Raw genomic sequence first — 17,868 nt, 5'->3', positions numbered from 1 at the left:
TGGTTCACTTTCTGTGCTAATGAAAGAGGTTCCAAACCACACTTCAACTTCCCCAAGTTATGGCCTTTGACCTCATCATCATTTGTCCAAACATTGTTCCCAAGGTCAGGGGACCTCCCGTGGTTGGGCACTGCTTTCTCAGATGCAGTTATCTCCTGTCTCCATTTAGGTCGCATAAAGAGCATAGAACACTAGTCCAGAAGCAACTGTTCTCAAAGGGTTTGCTCTTGAAGTTTCTTGATATTGCTTCCTGCCAACCCCCTCGTTTATCAGAGTTTCCAAATGCATTTAACTTAGAAAAGAACTTTTTGGTGTTATCTCTCTGATATTTGGAACTCAATATCTATGTAGAAGAGCCGACAGTTGCAGTACCAGTGGTGATTGGAAGGGCTGGAGTTTGTCAAAGGTGTGGATGGGGAAAGAGAGATCTGTCTGCCATTCTCTATGGCCCTGGGTTCCACTTGCCTTAGGTTTGCTAAGTTAAGCTGGAACACTCATGAAAGGGACCTTAGCCACAGAATGGCCATCTTTGGGGTAACTAGGACCAAGCAGAAAATTTCAGTTAGCCATTAACTTGAGAGCTGATAATCATTAATTCCTTGAGGTTAGCAGAGGAATTGAGAAAGTGAACATATGGCTGAGACGGCCCAGAGATCAAATCATGCCCCAAAAGTATCCTCAAAAGTTTATTTCTGTTCATCTCCCATTACACCCTCTTCTGTTGATTTACTTTAGATGTTGTGTACCTACAATTAAGGATTGAAACTAAGTTTTCTTGTTTTCCTTACCTCCCTAAATCAATTGCAAATAGAGGAATTCCAAGAGAAAGTCACAGCATCTTAGCTGATTATTAACTCACATTCTTGCTTAAAAGAATATTACGTACATCTAAGTTAGAGGTACAAGTCATGTATTTCTATGTTCCAGTGATGCTTGACTGAGGTACAGTCTTTGTGGTCTCCCTAGAGATAAGGACTCCAACCCCGAAATAACATCAAGGGCTCGAAGCTGACCAGTCAACCAACTGTGGATTGCATGACTCCAAAGCTCCCAGTCCATCATGGGACCCTGACATGTGACTGAGACCCTCTGCTAATCCCATGACCAGCCTTCCCCTTTTCCTGCAGAACAAAACCATTACCTCATTTTCCTGCCTCTTCCCCTTTATAAACCCCAGAACAGGCATCAGAAGGGGGAATGACTTTAGCCTGGTCATCCCCCAGATGCCGGTCATCTGAATAAACCTTCCAGTCCTTGCACCAGCTTTTGGACTTTCAAGTTATTTGTTTAGTGTGAGAGCGCCAGCTGAGCCTGGCTGCCTATGACACTCACGTTGTACTTGGAAGAGCATAGCTCTGCAACTTCTAACTAGAGAAAGCTGAGGAGAATTACAATGAGAGAAAATGTGAATCAGTGCTGGGTTAAAGCTTTTACTATGGTCTTATCAGCCAAGCCCCAACTTCCACTCCCTGCTGATGCAATCATTGTTTCAACCAGTCCTTCCCTCTTTAGATTAAACACTTATAAATACAATATCTGAAAGCAAATTCTTTTAGTTCTACCACTTAGGATTTAGAATACTTGTATGCATTTCAACACAGATGCATACTCCTGTGAATTATCTGATAAACCATCACAAATTTAGGAGAGAAAAATACCTACTAACATTTGAGAATCTTTTGTTTTTCTTGAGTTGGTATCAGGATGTCTTTACACCCCTCCTCCCCACCCATCTGAAAAATTCAGCTACCTCAACATGTTTGAATCTGAAGAACACATGTTTTTCCCTGGAACTGATTTCCCGTCTCTTCATTTCTTATTCCACCGTCTTTCCAGGTGCTGCTTATGTAAGGACGGTTCTGTGTTACATCGCTCGTACCTGATGCCTTTTTCCACGAGGGTTTGGGTTTTGAAGAGTTTTCTCCTGATTAGTTTCGGAAGACCTGTGGGGGTGGGACAGCTTTCTTCCAGAACTCATTTCAGTTACTGTATAATGGCCTCGCAATGGCTTTGCTGCCAGAGCGATGATTGTGCCCCCTTGAGGTTCTGTTTGTGGCCAAGGCTGTGTCTTCCAGCCTTTCTGCGATCACGTGCAACCACTCACTCCTCTAGCCCTTCCGGCTTTCTGATCAGAGCAAGTCTGAGATCAGTTTTCAAATAGAGCTTGTGTTTTAAATTTGCTTTCCTGTGATTGTGTGTTGAAATTTCCAGTGCGATGAGGTGGCCTTTTTCTTAAACGCTGGTAAAATTTATAATTTGCTACATAGTCAAGTAAGATACAAAAAGGGCGAGACTTTTTTTTTTTTATTTGGCTGGATTTATGCCACTATCTGTAGGGAAGTAAAGAAAAAAAAAATTAGTATTAGTCCTCCACTGGCTGTTACAGAATAGCACAGAAGGCTGGGTGGAGTCCCTCCTCCCTGGGAGACTGCTGAGGGGTCTGAAGAGGAAAAGAGCTGTTGCTGTATATACAGACTTTATGTGCAGCATCTCCCCCGAAGTTTAAGTCAATCAAGTGTTTATTGCAAAACATACTATTGAGTTATAAAGTCTCATAGGTATAGTATTGTACTTAGATGATAAATGCCCAGGAAGTCCAAGGCTATTCACAATGAAAAGAAGCCAGTAAACCATTCAACAAATATTTTGCAGGGGCCAATAATGTGCCAAGTACAGGTCCAGGCATGGCCAACTCAGTTATTCACAACAGAGATGAGGCTCCAGCTCTTAAATGATTTATGTTTCATTACGGGAGCCACTGATAATAAACAAGAAATTATAACACAATACCCCAAGGAGTGTGCTAACAGAATAAGCCCAGGGTGTTGTAAAAGCAGGTGGCAGAGAAATTGACCCAGTTAAGGGTGGCGATGTAGAGTCGGAGCAAGACATAGGAGAAGTGTCGCATCTGAGGTCTGAAGAAGGGGCAGGCAGAGAGGTGTTCCACAGGGCGGAGACAGCTCTTCAGGAGACACCCAGTCTAGAGAAAACACGGCACATTCTGAGATGCAGAAAGGGCTTCAGTGGCTGCAGCTCTGCTTATGAATGAAAGAGAAAGGGGGATAAGACATGAGGTGCAGAGGTACAGAGAGGCCTCAAAAATCCTCTGTTCTCTTTCTTAAAACATTAAAAGAGCCATTGGTCAGAATTAACTGGATGTAGATAACATCATGTTTGCATTTTCCAAGATGACTCTGGTCAAAATGTGGACTTAGGCAAGTGGATAACGTCTAAGACAATTGCAGTAATCCAAGCGGAATGGGATGCTGGCTGCCCCAGAAAAAGCGAGTGTGGGGAAATTCGACAGGGGCCCATTCTATAGGATGTAGAATCACAATGGCTTGGTGAGTGTAGGCTATCGGTAGTGGAAGGACAAGGAGGAACCAAAGATTATGTCCTTTCTAGAACCTCAGAATGTGACCTTATTTGGCAATAGGGTCTTTGCAGATATAATTAGCTAAATTACAATGAAGTCATACTGGAGTAAGGTGGACCCTTAATCCAATACGACTGGTGTCCTTACAAGAAGACAGACATACACAGGGAAGGCGATGGTGATGGAGGTGGGGGATGCAGTGGTGAAGCTGCAGACCAAGGAGTACTGAGGACTAACAGAACCCACTAGAAGCTGGAGAGACGTGGAACAGATCCTCCCTCCGAGCCTTCGGAAGGGACCAACAACACAGACACTTCAGTTGTAGCCTCCGGTCCCCCAAAACTGTTGGAGAATAAATTCCTCTAGTTTCAAACCATCTAGTCTGTGATACTTTGTTACAGCAGACCTGGGGATCTAATATAAATTTGGGGGACTTTTGACTGTAGCTGCTATTCACTGAAGAGGAATGATCACTGATGTCTTGGGGACACTGTTTGCTCCCTGTTCATCCGTGTACTCCTGTTTCTTCATCCTTCCCTGTCTGGCTCAGATTCCACGTGCCACCGCTTCAAATATTTCATCAGCATCTTTAATGTTTGTTCTTCCATCCAACCCTCTTGGCAATACTCAGTCCTGGAATCCCCATTTCATCCAAGCCTGCCTCTGGGAAGTGGAGCCGTCTGTAGCATGTCATGCACATATGCATTTGCAATTGATTACAGGTTATGTATCTGCACTCTCCGCAGGCCCTCAAGAGTTCCGTGCACTACGTCTGTGTGTCCCTGGTCATCTTCCCACATTCTATACGAGACTCTGCCATCTTCCCGTCTCTCATATCTCCTCAAAGCCCCCCATCTGGTTCATACCCACTTGAAGCAGGTCATCCCCTAAACTTCAAAAAGGATGACATCACCGGATGAGAAAGCCTTCAACTTCCTGCCACAAAACTATAGATGTAAGGATCTGCCCTTATTGCCTCCTTCTTACCTTCTAACAGAAGAAATCCCTTCACCCTCCTGCTCCCTTTTACTTGCAAGACTTAACCCTGACCTCTGCCTGCCAGGTTCAGTCCATCCCTGCCTTCTGTGGCTCTTTGCTGAATTAATTTCTCCAACCTCTCCTGCACTTTCTGCTATTCCCTCTCTACCTCTGCTTTTGAAACATATCAAGTCTCTCTTTTCTTAAGAAACCAACCAGCAAAAATCCTTCCACTGATGCCAAGTCACCTTCTGGATCGCGCATAACCTGTCTTCTTGCTTGTGCAGCCAATATTCTTGAAAATTTTGGAGTAGATTTTTGAGCACACAGGACTTCAACTTGGATATGAGGAGGCTGGAATGAGGAACTGAAGATGTCACCTAGAATAGGGCCTTGAGTGACTGGGTGAATAGTGGAGCCCCTCGTGATGGAGACCCCCAGAGAAGGGCACGTTTTGAAGGTTCTTCAAGTCGAGGGTCTTCTGGGTCACGCTAAGTTTGTGCATTGTAAGCATCCCAGAGGAAATAAGTGGAGATGTCTGGTGCTTAGCTTGAGGCTGGAGATATGTCATTATACTATCTACATTGCATATAAAGTCAGGATAATGGAAAAGGCCAAGTAAGAAGTAAACAGAAAGAGAACTTGCAGAAAGAGAACTTGCAAGGACTCTGAGGTGCCTTGCTGTTGTATTTCTCTGTTAATTAATATCTGCAATGCCAACTTTTGCCTCCCCGTATAAGGATATGTTAGTATTAATTTTCTTCATAGTTCCCTTCTCTTACTTGCCAAATGTTTTTTTAAAAATCCAGCATGTGATTTCTTGGTTATTGCATGGCTAAGTTAGACAGAGACTTATAAATTACTGAGTGCTTTCATTTTGATTTTTTTTTCCCATTGGCTGGAGTCCATTTTCAAGAAATGTTTACAAAGAGCTTCTGGATATGGTTTGAATACATGCACACATGAGAACGAGTTTATTTTGCCTTTACATTTGAATAAAATCTTGATGATAAAATTCAAGATTTATAATATTTGTTTCTCCAAAATTTGAATATATTTATTCTCTGTGCTTTGGAATTTAATATTTTAGTAGAAATGTCTGTAATTAGCCTGGTATCTATTTCTTAGCAAACAAACACCCATAGTTGCTTGGATGCTAGTAGATACTTTTATTCCTATAATTCAAAAAAGTGGAATCCTCCCTTCCTTAGTTTTATCTAGACTATGACATGCTTTTTGACCTCTGACCGCGTTTTACCTAGTCTATCATCTGTCAATCACTCTTTGGTTAATGATTGCATCTGTTCTGGTTATTCTTGCTATTGATTCTGATGAAGGGTCCATCTATAATTCTCATGTTGGGACTCTCTTTTTACTTGCCTGTTACTCATCAGGTTTTACTCCTTTCCCCCCCCTCTATATCATGGGACAGATCCATTTTTTCTGCATGTTACCAACTGGATGTTCCACAGTACCAATTTCTCAGTAAAATAGCATTATTTTACATCTTCTCTTGAGGGTTATAAATCTGAGTGCTGCAATTTTACCATGCCAGAGATTCGCCTTATTTTTCTCCAGTTCTGTCTTTACACATGAGCCATCTATGTGTAGCTCATTACATCTTCTTTTAATCTCAACTCTGTTTGGCAGATTGCTTTTGTACAAACCATGATTGCATAATGCCAGTGGAGGCTGTCAGTCAATTATACAAGTTCTTTTATAGCAAAAATAAAATAAAAAAAAAAATTCAGAATGTTCTTTGGGTACATGAGTACAATTTTAGAACAAACAGAATAGCAAGAAAAAGAGACTTAAAAAGAAACATAAAAATATAAAAGAGGAGCTGTGAGATTTGCACTTGATCTTAGCCAAAAGGCTGAGAAGCGATGGAGCTGTGAGATTTGGAGTCAGAGTGAGATACTATAATATTACTTTCATAGGAGTTTCATGATAGATAAATGGCTAGAGAAGAGATTGAGTTGTAAATAAACAATATTTGAAGAAATAATGGCTAATGTATTTTTTTCAGAATTAAATAATATCCAAAATTATTCAGAATTGAAGTCTTCACATCAAAAGTGCACTCTACGAATCGAAAAGATAAATAAATATAAAGCTATTCCATGGCCTATGATAGGTGGCTTCAAACCATTGAGAAGGAAGAGGAATTCTTAAGCTACCACAAACAAACACCGATTACCCCCAAGGGGATGACGATTCATCCACAGCAACGCAGGAGAGAAAGAAAGAAATTGCCACCTTAACATTCAAGAGCAAACATAACACAAAGGCATTTTTTGGACACAGAGCCTATATGCACAGATGATAAAACTAGCACTTAAAGGAATATTCAAGAATGTTCTTCATCAAGAACATAAGAAAGAAAGAGGGAGGGTTGGGATTCAAGAAACAGCAGCGCACACCGAATTGGATGAAATAATACCTATTAATTAAGTGCTGAATGTAAAAATAGCATTAAGAATTACAAATAAGAAGCTCTGGCAACAATAACCAGACGGGAATGCTGTGTTTTGATGAGGAATACAATTATTCAAATACTGAGTAACTTTAGGTTGTATTAAACAAATTAATATTTGGTATATATACCAATTAAAATAACCATTATTGGTATACAAATATGATACATAGCCAAAATTGAGAGGAAATAACAAGAGATAAAAACTAAGTAGAAATAGAGAAAAAAAGAAAGGAAAACGGTGTTAATGTAGAATACACAAAATAAAATGATGGAAATAAATGTCAATACACCCATAATTACCATCACTGTAAATGGACTTACCTACTCAAAACCCAGCTCTATAAAAATGACACAGTTAAAAGACAGAGAATACTAATTGAAAGTTAGTAATACTAATATCCACAGTACAGAATTTAATGCACATGTTATTTTAGTAAAATAAGATGGTAGCCAACAAACACGAAAGGGTACGTCTACCAGGAAGATAGAACAAATGAAATTGTACACACTTTGAACTCCAGAAAGGAAAGCTGACAGAGTGGCTGAGAGAAATAAACACATTCATAAGAAGTTTATGATTTTAACATGCTTTTATCAGAAATTGGAAGATCAAGAAAACAGAGTAGTAGAAAGTAGATAGAAGGTTTAAGTAATGATGTTAAGAAGCCTGATGCATTATGCATGCATAAACTTATACCCCAGATACAGAGAATGACCACAGGCAATAAAGTGGAAATCAACACTAAAAGTATGGTTAATAAAACCTCATGTGTCTGGGAATTTTAAAATGCACTCCTCAAGTAACTCATAAATTATAGGAGAAATAACAATGGCAATTAAAAAATGCTTAGAACCATAACAACACTAATGGCACTCTAAATCAATTGTAAGCTCACAATATCTGGGGGAAAAAAACTGAAAAATCAATACCTTTTACTATGCATCTGTCCACTCCCTAATAAATCAAGACCATGTCCATTTACACAACACTGCTACAGAGGATTTGTTGGAAGCATTTTTACTTGATGGCAGCTATTTGATATTACTGATTCTAATCAAGGTTCTCATTCTGCAAACAAAAGTCTGAATTACTGTTTGTCCAAGCCTAGAAAAAGGGAATATTTGTGCAGATAATTTTAGAACAAGTGAGTAATGAAAATATAAGATCATTTGGAAGCTATTGTAACCAGCTCCAATGGCAGGGAGTGTTGCCTGCTCTAGTCCACAGCAAGAGAATAGATGCCCTGATGACAAGGTTCATCCTACTGGAGATTTGGGGAAGACCCCAAGACAGCCCAACTGGGATACGGAGAATATTCCAACTATCACTTGATAATGTAGCCATGGAAACCATGGCAGTAACTTCAATATGTGTTTGCTTATTTGCGGCCTGCGGCAGGTTGACAAACTTTTTCTGTAAAGGGCCAGATAGTAAATGTTTTAGGCTTTGTGAGTCAGGGGGTCTCAACTCTGTAGTGTAAAATCAGCCATAGATAATTCTTCAACAAATGGGAGTGGTTTGTGTCCCAGGAAAAACTTATTTGCCAAAAAGATGGTGGGCCAGATTTGCCTTGAGGGTAGTAGTTTGCTGCTACCTTGATCTAAGACAAACAGAAAACTAGAATGAAAAATTTAATTAGTAAGCAACTGTCTTATCTTAATTCTTTTTTGTGTTATCTGGAGGATGCAAAGGCTTTGCATTCTTGCATACTTGTTTGTGTTGTAAAATATACTTTGTAGAAATGCATTAAATTTATTAGAATAAAATCTTAAATTATACAGGTTACTCTTGAGTTCACTGTGAGATTATTTTTGCAATGCTGTCATCGAATTTGTTTTTTTTCTGCTCAGTAGTGCTTATGATACAGCAGGATTTGCAAAAATATTTGCACTTACAGTTATTACTTCTAGAGGTTGATAAATATTGGCTGTACTTTACCATTTGATCTCAATGAGATGAAAAATAATTATGTACCAATCAACCAAATAGATGATAGCTAGATTAGAGAGAATAGACATTTGAATATATACAAACCTAGTTTTAAAGAAGTGACTTTAAGCTTGTTTTTAATTTTTTTCTGAAATGCATTATTTGAATTGTATGTCATACACATATCTGAAAAAGTGCTATCTCATGTGAAAGTGTTATTAATGTTAAGTCTGAATTCTGAGTATAAGCCTTCCAAGTAACCTCTAAAAATAAAATGGGAAGTGACCCTGAAAGCAATCTTTGAATTTTTATAAGCTTTTTTCTTTCTTTATACCATCATGATGATGTCTTGATACTCTCAGCAGTTTGCTTTCCCTAAATCAATGGCTAAATAATGGCATTGTGATAACAGAGACATATCACTGTGATAAATGTCCAGTTTCTACAGATCATCTATATTGTCCTTGAGCATACAAAGGGAAATACATTTATTTAAATGTCGTGAAAGACTACTTTGATTAATGTTATTAGTGGCTAGGAATGAGATTTTGTTCACTGAGATTAAAAAAAAAGGGCTTGTGATATTATGATGTTAAACAGTATTCAACAGAAACTGGGAAGGGGAAAAAACATTTAGGTTTCCTTATCATTTAGATATTTATGCTTATGGTAACTGTCAGTGCCAAGAGAAAAATAATTTTCTGTTCAAAAGGAGGGAAAATAACAACTCGTAAATACATCCTACACCGTTAAAACTTATATGCAACAATCCATTATATCACCGGTTTATGAAGAGTGGTATTTATAGAAATATTCACTTCAGTATCTCTGTTTTCATAAGGCACCCATAATTAGCTCTTTTAAAGTTGATGGGATTTTCTGTGCAACTGGCAGGGCAGGTAGGGCTGCTGCCTCCTGCTTTCAACAGCTGCCACGTGCAGCTATGGCAGCAGACGGCCTCTCCTTGGGGAGTGCGGGAAGAGGGGAAGTCGCTTCATTAGCCTGGGGCCAGGATGCCCAAAGGGCAGTGAGAAAGCTGGTGGAAAGAATCAATTTCTCCTCTCACCTCCTGCTGTTTGGCTTTGCAGGAGTCATTGTCTGCCTGTCTGCTGCAAGGAATCTATAGTCACTGAGCCCAGGCCCCTGATATTCATGGGGTGGGTGGTCATGTCTGGGCAGCACAGAATCCCCCTTGGAGAGAGGCATTTAGGAAAAGGGTGTCCATGGGGGCTGACCTGCCGTCTTTGGGCATTTCTTTCTCTGCTCACGCCCCATCCAAAACTTGGCACTGGTGGGCCTCTGCCTTGAGAGACATAATTGAGACCAGAGCCTCAGGGGAAACCCTGGCCAGAGGGTGGCCTGGGTTGTTGAGGGAAGGTGAGCTGCTCCCAGTGTCTCCATGCTGCCTGGGGCTTTCTCCCGTGGGCTCAGACTGCCAGCTCAGGTTTCTTAGCCTCAGCAGTAATGACATTTGGGCCAGATAATTCTTGGTTGCATGTGTACGTGTGGTGGAGCTGTCCTGTGCATTGCTGGCTGTTAATTCCTGGCCTCTACCCTCCAGATACCAGTAGCCTCTCCCTTCCCCACTTGTGACAATCAAACATGCCTGCTGTATTGCCACATGTGCCCTGGGGGCAACACTGCCTCCGGGTGAGAACCCTGTCTTTGAATAACATACACTCACAGACTAAAATGACTAGATATGCAGAGCACAACCACTAAAAGGAAAGCAAACTGAAAAACCTGTATCCAGGGAAGGAGAATTACAGAAAGAGATAGTCCAAGAATGTAAATGTAATGGATATGCTCAGTGAGATAACAGAAGAGTGTGGAAATATAAAGCAGAAAATAATAAGTCACACAAATGAACCGAGTAGAAATATGTGTTTGTGAAATACATGATAGTCACAACAAAGGACACAGGTGTCAGACTGAATTGCACAATGAGTGCAGCTGAGAAATGAAGGTGCGACATGCAAATAGGCTTCAGGTCTCTCCTAAAAAATGTCGTGAATGGCTAAAAAGAAAAGAATTATAACAGAAACACCAAGGACATAGAGAATAGAAATATAACAAGCATCAAATAGAGGAGACACCAAAAGTCTAAGGAAAAATAGAAAGGAGTAATTGTTTGAAAAAAATAATGAAGGAAAGCTTCCATTATTTTTAAAAAGAGAGAGAGAGAGAGAGAAAGAAAGAAAAAGATCTTAGCTCTTAGGTGGAAACAAGTCAGAGGGTTTCCAACATAATAAATAAGAAAAAACTCACACCTAGACATATTAGAGCGAAGATTAAAAACTCCAAAACAAAGAGAATTCAAGAAGTTCCAAGGAGACAGCAGCAGACAAGAATCAAACTGATGATGTAATTCTCATCATCGACACTAAGTTGGAGTAATATTTAAAAATTACTTTGAACCCAAAAACTCTATATCCAGCCAAATTGTCACTTAAATGTGAGAGTGTGATGAAAACGTTTTCAGACATGCCAGTTTTCAAAAGGTTTGCCAGATAAAAATCCACTTTCAAAACAGTCTGGGAGGAAGAGCTTGACTTCAGGAGAAGGTTGTAATGAATACAGAAGAAGGTTGGTAATATATGTTAGCTACGTTTACTGTCATCTAAAAACAACAGGAGCAGAGCTGGCCAGTGAGCTCACTTGGTTAGAGCACAGTGTTGTAACAGCAGGGTCAAAGGTTCAGATCCCTGTCCTGGCCAGATGCTAAAATTAAACAAACAAACAAACAAACAAACAAACAAAAAACCAGGCTAGGATAAGAAAAAGGTATTGTTAATAAGCCAGAACTAAAACTCTAGACAATACCAAACAGTAGGCAACAGAGCAAAGAGATCAATGGAAGATGAGAACTTGCTCAAGTGCGTGTCTTGATAGGAGAAGGATCTAGATATTAATGCATTTAAGAAATCAATAGTGAATATAGATTTTAATAAAGAGTGGCCATGAGTAGGAGAAAAATGGAATGTATGACATTTAAATCAGCAGAAGGAGGGAAAAAAACCTTTAGCTAACAGAAAGCAGAAAAAGAAAATAAAAACAAAGATAAAGTATAGCTAATGGAAAATGTGAAATAAGAGGGTAGAAACAAATAAATATAGAAACTTATATACACTGTACTCACCAATTAAAAGATGGAGTTTAAGGGACTGGATTACAAGATAAAATTCGACAATTTGTTGCCTATAAGAGCTGTGTTTATCAAAAGATAGAGAAAACATCAAAACAGAAGGATGTCAACTGTCACCTCTCCCAGGATGACAGAGACACAAAGGATTACTCAAAGCCCATTTCTCCAGAGAAGTGAAAGACCTGAAAGGGTTAATCCTAGGAGGAATTCCTTCAAGAGAGAAGATTTCCTAGGAATAACCCCTAATCAGGTTTTCTCTCAGTTTTTATTGTCCAGGCAAGAAAGTTACAGAAAAGGGACACAGGTGGTTGCAAAAAGAACAATAAGATAATCGTCATGGCAACACTTAGTTCCCTAAGAAACTTAAAGAAACAGCTGAAGATGAGATGAGGAACATCCCCCAACCATTAACCTTGAAGCCTCTAGCTCACATACTTTCCCATCATTAGGTTTAGCTGCACCAAGGACGACTACCCTTAGAACAAGCACTTTTGCCGTGTTACAGTTTTTTTAATCTACAACAGAGACTGTAGTCCTGGGAAAGTTTTCTGTTTTTCCCAAGCTTAGCAATTCTATGTGCAATTCTAAAGAGTTAGGCTATTCCTAAAGCTGCAGGGCTTTGGCCCTGCTAAAACTACAGGGCTGTGGCCCCACTAAGCTACAACCTACGCTAAGGGCTTTGTCCCTTCTAAAATGTAAGGACTGTGGTCCTACTAAGCTATAAGTTAGGCCCTGTGAAATACATGTGCTTATTAATTTTAGTGTCCTCCACAGTCAACTATGAATCGATGAATGCTGAATGAACTGAAAATCTGAAAAAATAGAATTCAAGACATAAATATCACAAGGTACAAAGCATGATATGGTATTGTATTAGGAACAATACTGTGAGAAGACTCAACCATTGTGAACATATATTCAGGAAGACACAGATGTATCAGCAATTGTAGTTTGAGATTGTTACACATTCCTCTAAGACATGATTAGATCAAGCTAACAACAAAAGTACCATTGCAAAAGATCTTAATAATTAATATAGTTATTAATATAATAATTACAAATATAATGAATAAGCTTGAGACATTATAGTTAGATAGAACTTTATGATCAGCAAACAATATATATTATTTTTGCAAACTCTCCGCATATACCAAAATAGTTTGATCCTTGCTTTCTCATTTCTTTTACTTTTCTTATAGTATGGAATAGGACTTCTTGTGCTATATTATTTACAGATGAGACAATTATTTAGCTACAAAAACCAGCTAAATCGATAGACAAATTATTACAATAAGGAAGAGTTCAGCAAGATTGCCGGAAACAAGGTAAACTTACAAAAATCAGAAGCAATTCTCTACACTAAGAACTTGGGTATATAACTAAACATGATACCATTCACAATAGCAACAAAAAATTTCAAGTCTCTTTCTGCATTATGCCTATGGAGAAAAATGTAAAATTCTTAAAAGAACATCGAAGGTAATCTGAGTATATGAGGAGATATTCCTTTCCTGAGGTAAAGCAATTTTAATATTATAAAGATATCAATTCTCCTAATTAATCCATAAGTTCAATATTTCAGTTATATTTCTTTAGAAACTTGATGAACTTAATCTAGAATGTATTTAAGAATAAATTTCTATGAAATGACAAAAATAGCAAAGAGGGAAGACTTGCCCTAACAGATATGAAGACATATGCAAAAACCATAATAATCAAGATAGCATGGTTTTGATGGAAGGACAAATATCTATGGATTTGTATTTGTATGGGGCACCACAGAAAGACCCATATGGGAATAAAATAAAAATACCTAGTGTTTAACCACATTAAGTATTGAAATAACCTAGGACGCAAATTTCTACTCTGTGTAAATAACCCAAATAAATTCTCACAACAGGTCCACTAGGAGACATGTACAAGAGTGTTTATCATGGAGTTGTATGTTTGGCCAGGAGGTGGGGATGTCACTGGGGATGGGGATGTGTAGAATGCAGAGAGTGCATACTGCAGGTAGAAGCCATGCACTATGCATGTACAGTGCATCACGGATAGATCCCCAAAAGTACAGTGTTAAGTGAAAAAAAGTAAGAGACAGAATTTAATTACACAGAACAACTGTACCCATCATACAAGAATACACACAACAAAAATACATGGTGTGGACATGCATCTATAGCTGAAAACCATGACCCACATTTTAAATGAATGTATACAACAAATGTTCATCAGGATGGCAGCTTCTCAGGGGAAAGAGAAGAAATGGTGGACAAAAGAGAACACACATTCATCCATGAAGGATAAAGACATACACATGTGTGTTTATACCTGACACACACCCAACTGTGAGTTGCCTTATGCTGGTGAATAATAATAATAGTAATGTGCTGTGACCTGTGGCTTCCAAAATCAGAGAAAGTAAAAAGGTGATTTCCCAGTTGTCCAACATTCAGTTCATTTAAAAATCTTGTGACAATAAAAATTGGGGTCAGGCTGCTCAGGGGAAAAATTTCCAAGGGAGCTACGTGACACAGCTAGAAGGCTACGGCAAATTCGGCATTCCTCCAGTGTTTCCCAGGGGAGCGCTTCCCATAAGACAATCCCTAGATTCATATCACCTGAGAAGGTGCATTTCAGAGGAATAGAAAATATTGCCAATTACATTTATTTTCATTATCCATGCCCCTCCTTAGTGCACAGAACAGCTTGCAAAAAAATTCCCTGAGCTGGTACACGTATCCTACTCATTGACTGAGAGTTGCCTGCCTTTCCTGAAAAATGAGTTTGCAGCTTGAACAGCCGGCTCAACCATGCAAACCAAAGCACCTCCTTGCTTAGCTGAGACAGCGGACAGCTGAAGCAGAGAACCACAGAAGCCAAAAAGCTGGACGGAAAAGGCAATTCTGTCTGCACTGTAGGAACAAAAGGTGGAGAGATTAAAAAAGGCCACACATGTGGCAGTAGGGAAGATCTGGACAAAGTCCAGGCTCTCTCCGGCTTCTTGGACTCCCTCACTGTCCCAGGGAGCAGCCCATGTATTAATAACAGGGGGCCTGCCAGTGTCCTAAGGTTAAGCTCATATTTTCAAGAGACAATAATTATAGGATCAAGGATGTGAGAATTTCACTTGGGCATGAAAATTATTTTGCCTTTCCTAGTTGCATAAAAAGATCAACTCTGGCCACAGAAATTCAAAGCAGGGAAATGTAAGCACATTTTACAAAGAGACTTTGGAATTGGCCTAAAGGGAGTACTCAGCTGAGAGAATAAAGTCCAACTCTCCTTGGAAATAGAATGATTTCTCAACATAGGGCTAAAATGAGTCAAAGTTGTAAATGAATCCAGCACTCATATGCTGCCTGCCACACGCAGCCTCTTTTTGTCACCAAACAGCTTAAGCCCTTCTTGGACTTAATGACTGCCCAGGATCCTGACCTGGGGTCTCTTGGCATTGCCCCCGATGTTTCTGCCTCATCACTTTCCAGTGCCCAACCAAGACCCCTTTCTCAAGGCTTCTGTGGGGTCCTCAGAGCCACAGCAAAGAAGGGACTTTGGCTTCATCTGAAATGAGCACTGGGATTCTGAGCACTGTTTTATGTGACAGAAGTATTCTGCTGCTAAAACATTAATGAACATAGATTACCACATGAGTTTTGCAGAATATAGAAACATCTGGTGAGGTTCCCAGCATAGGGCTGACTGAGAACGCTTGACCTCCGGCTCTGGTGTGATCTCACTAGCATCCTTGAGCGCCACTTAGCCACTCACCTTCCCATGTGGCAGTAGTGCCATGAGCCGTGTGGGTGGGAGCCGCTGGTGTTCGGGGGTGGGCAGCAGTGGGCATGGCCCCTGCAGGGTGCGAGCTCTAACTCAATGCCTGCAGAAGGGAAGACCATAGTCAGGCTGCAACGTGAGGCAGGAGCTCTGGAGGACTAGACGCAGTGATAAAACAGACTAACAGCTCACCTTCTTTTGATTGTCACTGTGCTAGTGGTAGAATATTCCACCTCTCAGGGTGGAATATTCCGCCTGACCCATCCCCACTTGGTTCACAGCTGATTTTTATCTTATGCTCTAAAGTTTAATGCATAAGAGGCCACCTTGCTATCAGGCATGTGTGAAGAAAGTGTTTTACCCCAGTGGAAGAACAGTCCACCAGCCCTTGTGGGAGTTTCTGATAAGTCCACCTTCTTGGCCCCCACTCACATTTTATGTGAGGTCAGTTCACTGCAGGCCTCAAACATGATGACCAAATGGCACAGTCATCAGTTGCTTTTTAGAGTTCTCTGGCTTTGTCTATAAGAAGGATTCCATCCACAGTATGATACGGTCGCTTACATAACCATGAACTCCAATTAAAGTCAAGTCTTGCGATGCATGCTGATTTTTCCTTGTAGAAGCTAGTTATTGATCTTCTATATTTTATATAGATATTTCTGTATATTTTATACAAATTTTTATATAGATATTCTGTGTATTTTATATAGGTATTTATATATCCATATAAAAACATATTGATATTTCTGTATTTTAGCTCCTGGCCATTTTTGTTAGAGTTGTGTCCTTCAAGAAATACTTCTGGTTGAAGGAGGGATAATGACCCTAAAAATTTATGTATAACCTGAAAAGTAATATTAGTAAACACAGAGAAAGTTAGCTAATTAAGGAAATATATATAAACTCAAAGATATATTTATTTGTAGCAGGAAGCAGATGCCTGTCAGATTTTAGACACATTCTTTGGGGTTTATTTAAATGCTCCCTTTTGGTGAGAGAATTAGGAGTTTTGGTTTATGTAAAAACCTCATATATTAAGCACTGATGTCCATAATCAAAGATTGTTTTAGAGGTCAAATGTGCACTATCCACTACACTTTTGTGTTTCCAATAGATGTATTACGTCTTACATTTATGCCAAAAAGACCCAAAATGATTAAGACTCTGGATATCCACATTCTACCCTGGGTCTGAACTACACGTGGACAAAATAAAACTGGAAAAAATCATGACAGATTCCCTCTTTCTGTTCCATTTCCAATGAGAACAGTTCTTCCACAGACACATCACGGTAACTGCTCTGACATTCTCAGCTGCTGGCTGGAGAGCTCCACCCGCAAAGACTGCTTTACTTTGATTACACCAACGATGCACTATGGCAAGTTTAGAAAGAGAAACAGACTCATGTTCCTAAGAAGGATCATTTGGACTCGGGAAGATATGCTAAGTGCTGCAGTTGTGTTGAGAGTGCCTTGGAAGGGAAGATTAAGTAGTTATGTCTCACTATCTTTAAGCTGAATAGCAGGAGGTAGAATTTAAGGATCCAAAATTGCCCTAGTTACTCATGCTGAAGTCATTCAGAGCCCAAGAACAGGGGCCTGGAGTCCCCACCCACCTGCCACGGGCTGTCGACAGGGCTTCACCGTAGGACTGACATTTCACCGGGGGATGGTGCATCGTGCTGTTGGCAGGGGAGGAGTGATTGAAACATGGCCTTTGTAACCAGGGTGCACGTGGCCGCAACTGGACAGCCTGGCTGGAAGAGTGAAGGGACCCTGAGGTGGCTGTGAGCTGAGACCCTTCAATCATTTCTGTTTTTGAGGCCATGGCCCTCTGGGCCTGGATCCAGTCCCCTGGGCTGTGAGCAGAGGAGAGCTCATGATTGCCTTGAATTTGTGCCTGAGTTTTCTACGCAGGATGTGGTCTGTTTTGATCAAGAGCATTCATAATGTGGAGTTAAACACAGTTTTAGTTACAAGCTGTGAAAGTTGTTCCCAGCAAGATCAGGTCTTCTAAGATCTGTGGGTGTCTTACTGAACTAGCAGCTCCCTTACAGGGGCAAGCCGAGGATGAAAAAGCCCTTTTAGGTAGCTTGGGGACAGTCCTCTGGGCAGGGGGAAAAGTGCATGCCTAGATTTGCCAGGCCCCGGCAATGTAGGGCTGTGAGTGGGGTCTACCAAGTG

The sequence above is a fragment of the Cynocephalus volans genome, chromosome Y (genome assembly GCF_027409185.1).
Source record: "Cynocephalus volans isolate mCynVol1 chromosome Y, mCynVol1.pri, whole genome shotgun sequence".
NCBI lineage: Eukaryota > Metazoa > Chordata > Mammalia > Dermoptera > Cynocephalidae > Cynocephalus > Cynocephalus volans.
Note: the sequence above shows the minus strand (reverse complement) of the source record.